Source organism: Palaemon carinicauda, chromosome 26 (genome assembly GCF_036898095.1).
Source record: "Palaemon carinicauda isolate YSFRI2023 chromosome 26, ASM3689809v2, whole genome shotgun sequence".
Taxonomy (NCBI): domain Eukaryota; kingdom Metazoa; phylum Arthropoda; class Malacostraca; order Decapoda; family Palaemonidae; genus Palaemon; species Palaemon carinicauda.
The window spans coordinates 6,033,012-6,039,011 of NC_090750.1; positions in this window are offsets into that span (position 1 = coordinate 6,033,012).

Sequence of the window (6,000 nt, forward strand, 5' to 3'; positions counted from 1 at the left end):
ATATATATGAGTAAGGTTCTTAACATGGGTTTCTGTAACGTTACATGAATCAATTTGTCATAGTAATGACTGAAATTTATAATTACGGGTTGCAGTACATACTGTACACCTCATGATTTATGCGTTAACTCCATATGGTACCACTATAATTGATTTGCCTGAATAAGGAACCAGTACACTTGTCTACTTCTTACTGAAATAGGCAACGTAATCTGTGAATAAGGCAATTTCTAAAGGTCTATACACATTCTAGGCCAATTGATACATATCTCGTGAAACAGTCAATAAAATGCGTTTCATGGATTAGGTACATACACGTCTTAATTCGGGAAATAGGCCATTTCATAGATTAGGTCAGATATATATATATATATATATATATATATATATATATATATATATATATATATATATATATATATATATATACTGTAACAGGTTCATATGGTTCCTAACGAAAAGGCGAACTGGTCATAACTAACTTTATTTAAATGACATAACAAGCATACATACAAAGGGTTGATGATAGCAATCCTATAAAACTTTAACAATATGAAACATGCAATGGCAAGCTTATAATAGATCTTTTCTTATTAGTGTTAGAGAGAGGTTTGTTTTCCCCCAGGTCCCTCAGTGTGAGGCACCTTGAGAGAGAGAGAGAGAGAGAGAGAGAGAGAGAGAGAGAGAGAGAGAGAGAGAGAGAGAGAGAGAGAGAGCATTACAGCGTATGAGCGAGTATGAAATACAAGTGTATTATAAAGTTCCGCCAAAAAAGACAGGAATGTGAAATAGGACACGCTGCCTTAGAGATGCTAATTGTAGAAAGGTTATCTTGCAGGAAATATACAGGTTTTACGCGATCAATGGAGACCAAGACTTCTTTGCCATGAAAGTTAATCAAGAAAGCCTTCAATTTGCAATGGATAACGAGGAAAGATCCTCTGAAAGGGAGTGTCAGCAGTGTTGGTGTGCATGAACACATGTGTTTTGCTATTTAAATGTTTTTGTATATAGTGCTTAACCTGAATTAGGCATTAAAGATATATTTAATATATGTTTTTAGGAGGAATATAGCCTGCTCGTAAGGTGAATTCCTCCCTTTTAGGTTTAAGTATTTATATGTAAGTTACGTAAGACTTTTGCCGTGCATGTAATTGTATTTTTCATTCAAGTTAGCATATAAATTTACATTATTTTTAAGAATTAACTTTTTATTTCACGTATTTCGTTACGAAGTCTTATGTATCTTGAAAAAGTGTGCTGTACGAGCCATACGAGGTATGAACGAGGGCTTGCGTAACGTTTTTTTTTTATGTGTATACAAGGTATTGCATCCTGTTTGCAAGAAATTATTTAATTTTTATATTTTCCACGTATTTAAAATGTTCTTGAAAACCCCAGAGTTAGATTTATCTTTTTTTTTTTTCATTGTTCTGAGGAGGGAGGAGTTTTCTGAAAGAGAGCCGCCTCCCTTGTGCGTTGGTATTCGTCTGATACTTGATTGTTGGCAACCTTACACCACTAGCCACTGACCCCAAGTTTCTAGACACCCTGACCTATAAGGATCTGGAATAATGAAGTTAATGTGTATGTGCCCCTAGGAAGGCATAGGAGGAGAAGAGAATCCCGCCTATCCATTTGAAAGAGCAAAAGTTTGCGACTCTCCTGCAAGTTCCTCGAGTGTGTGTGTGTGTGTGTGTGTATGTGGGTTTGTGTATATATGTATGTGTGCGTGTATAGTAGAAAGGCCAATGAAAGCAGATTCTTCAGCATTTTTACCTCATATATATATATATATATATATATATATATATATATATATATATATATATATATATATATATATATATATATATATATATATATATATATATATATATATAAATCTTTATGTTAAATAAATCCTATTGACTTAACATATATGTCATACTTTCTCTTGCTTGATCCATATCATCATAACTAATATCATCAGATGGGGATACTTGAATATAATCATGAAATCTCCATCTCTATTTACGAACAACCTTGGATTCATTAGTGGATTAATTTTAGTGTTAAAGAGATCCTTAATTAACCAAGAACAAACTATGAGACAGAATATATATTAGTGCAGTGTGTGTTTGAAAAAGAGCACAATAAGAGAGAGAGAGAGAGAGAGAGAGAGAGAGAGAGAGAGAGAGAGAGAGAGAGAGAGGGGGGGGGGGGTTGGTTAGGAAGGGCGTGGTGCTTATGGTGCAAAAGCTACAAAAAGCTAGGGATTCTTGAATAACGGACTAGTTCATTTATAAATAGTATCAAGCTTATCCATAGCATCAATGCTAAATAGCTAGCGGCTAGCTATTCTGATAAAAGGCCAAAGATACAAGAGGAATTTCCTCAACAAACGATCGTAGATGTTTCTTAAGTAATATTATCTGCATGATTTTAGTCATAGTTAAGTTTAAGCCAATATAAGTATCATCTATCTCTTCATAGATACAAAAGAAATAATGGAACTAACCTCTTTTACCTAATATTTTTAGTGCTGGTAGAGCTCCTTCTAACAATAGTCTCATACTTAATGAGACAAAATGATTAATCAATTCTTATTTCATCATTTTTTTAAAAGCTGTCTTAAAGGGAAAAACGCACACTGAAGCTTTCTTGATGTTTACTGAGTCTTCTCTTTTACACACGTAAACACATTTCTTCTCATCTCCCTCATTGATGAGAAACCTAATGACTCTAATGTTGGAAACAAAAAACATACAGAAAAAAATTGTGCGTTAATGTCCACAAACCTCGTCATTGTGATGTTTTCTAATGTTTTGTTCAGTCACCCACCCACCAATTGTTTGCCTTGCGTATGTAACTTTCTCCCACCTGACGCCATGATCAGAATGGGAGGTTTTTCGAGTCCATTGTAAATTATTATACATGGCCTTTTGCTGCCAATGACTGAAAAAGGTATATCTTAAGAGCTCATTGTTCTACAAACTCTGTTCCAAGAAAGGTTACATAATTTGTCAAATATCTTAGAGCAGATGATGCAAGAAGTTCTTTTTAAACTTGTTGGAGAATAGATAATATTACTTCATTAGGTATATGTGTTTGTGGTATATCAAGGTCAGCTGATTACTGCCTTATTTCCCTAATTTCCATATTATCAAAGGTTTTTCAACGTCTTTTAGAAAAACCTCTAAATAGCGTTACCTTATTCACAATTTAGCTTTCGAAAAAGCCTTGGAGCATATGATGCCATTCTTACAATCTCCAATGCTGTAGAGAAATTCCTTGATTGTGGTCATGAAGTGTTTATGAATGGCCTTGATTTTAGGGCTGCCTTTAATCATGTTAATCATGAGTCACCTGTTTCCAAACTCAAACAAATGGGAATAATTGGGTATTTTCCTAGCATTTTTATTGAATTTTATAGTAACAGATTACAAAACGTTGTTATTGATGAACACCACAGGGAGTTTAGGAATATGATATCTGATGTTCCTTAGGGTAGTGTTCTTAGCAGATTAATTTTCCTAATATAAACACATGACCCGTGATTTGGCCAAAGAAAAAACTCATTTCATATGAAGATGATGCAACTCACTTTCCTTTTTCTCTCTCCTGAATGTATATCTGGTGTTGCTGAATCCCTTACTAGAGATCTAGCTAAAATTTGTCCATGGTGCAAATTATGGGGAATGAAATTTAACGCCAACAAAACCTAAAGTATGATAGTAAGTAGGTCGAGGACAGTGGCTCCTCAACATCTAGATCTTTGCATTAATCATGTTTTAGATACAAATTTTAAGTTTGAATATTGATTACAAATTACTTATGAGAAATACGTTCGGTCTTTTATTTCTTCAATCGCAAAAAAATGGCTCATTGCGAGTTTTTAAAGATATTTGGTGGTCAATCTATTCTGAAGAAATTCTTTACTTCTCTTATTCTACCCTAATTTGGGTATTGTTTACCTATCTTTCTCCAGCTGTTGAATCTCATCCTAAATGGTTGGACAGGAACTAGGGGTCTACTAAATTACTTGATACGGTTAGTTCTTTACACGTGTTTCATAAGGGTTTGACAAATCCTTTCCATTCTCATCTACCCACACTTAAGACTGTACCATCCTGTAGGTAGTGTTAGGTGTGGATTTATTTCTACACACATGCTTTCTTATCATATGCCTCAATACTAGAAGTTTTATTCCAACTGAGACCAGTTGTGGAATGATCTAACTAATCGTGCAGTAGAATCGATGGGACTTAAAAAATTCAAACTTGCAGCGAATGTTTTTATGTTAAACAGGCTGGTATAAGTCTTTCTATTGGTTATGCACAAAAGATCTATTTTGACGCTGTTACCGTTCTTAAAATATCTTTTAATATCATTCAATAATTCTCAAGTACCTTATTTCCCTTCCTCAGAGTGCTATTTTTTTTCTTTGCTGTTGCCCTTGAATTGTAACATCTTGCTTTTTCAACTACTATAGCCCAGATAATAATAATAATAATAATAATAATAATAATAATAATAATAATAATAATAATAATAATAATAATAATAACCCTTCTTTAATTGCTATAAACTTCTCAATTGAAATTTTCTCACGAACAATTACCCAACAGTAATTTGATTTAGTTCAGAAAGTGTTTATATTCAAATATATACAATATATTTATATACATATATATATATATATATATATATATATATATATATATATATATATATATATATATATATATATATATATATATGGATAAATATCAACACAACATCGTGTTCAAATAGAAATAAATTTCTACCTCATACTTGGGATCGAACGCTAGCCCCTTCTAATGAAATGCCAGGTCGAAACCAACCATGCCACGAGAGCCCATAAAAGGAAATCTGAACCTGACACTAATCTAGCTGTCCGAGGATTTACCTGGTGAGACATCAGTCTCTTTACCAGCGAGTTTTACCAGATTTCCCCGGGCCACCACGTGACACAATTGGTAGTAATTCATTCAAATTACCCCTAATGAGTCAATATGGATAAATATCAACACAACATCGTGTTCAAATAGAAATAAATTTCTACCTCATACTTGGGATCGAACGCTAGCCCCTTCTAATGAAAGGCCAGGTCGAAACCAACCATGCCACGAGAGCCCATTAAAGGAAATCTGAACCTGACACTAATCTAGCTGTCCGAGGATTTACCTGGTGAGACATCAGTCTCTTTACCAGCGAGTTTTACCAGATTTCCCCGGGCCACCACGTGACACAATTGGTAGTAATTCATTCAAATTACCCCTAATGAGTCAATATGGATAAATATCAACACAACATCGTGTTCAAAAAGAAATAAATTTCTACCTCATACTTGGGATCGAACGCTAGCCCCTTCTAATGAAAGGCCAGGTCGAAACCATATACATATTTATATATATATATATATATATATATATATATATATATATATATATATATATATATATATATATATATATATATATATATATATATATGTTTGGATATATATATATATATATATATATATATATATATATATATATATATATATATATATATATATATATATATATATATATAGATATATATATATATATATATATATATATATATATATATATATATATATATATATATATATATATATATATATGTGTGTGTGTGTGTGTGTGTGTGTGTGTGTTTGTGTATATATAAATTTATATACATATATATATATATATATATATATATATATATATATATATATATATATATATATATATATATATATATATATATACGCATATATATATATATATATATATATATATATATATATATATATATATATATATATATATATATATATTCATATTTATATTTATAACATTCTCTGCTCATCTGAAAGGCAAAAATATAAAGATAATCACCAAATCGTGTACAGCTTGCTAAATCCTGTCAAGAATATTTTACTGATAGCAAGGCAAGTCTCGGCAAGATAAACGTTCAAGTTGC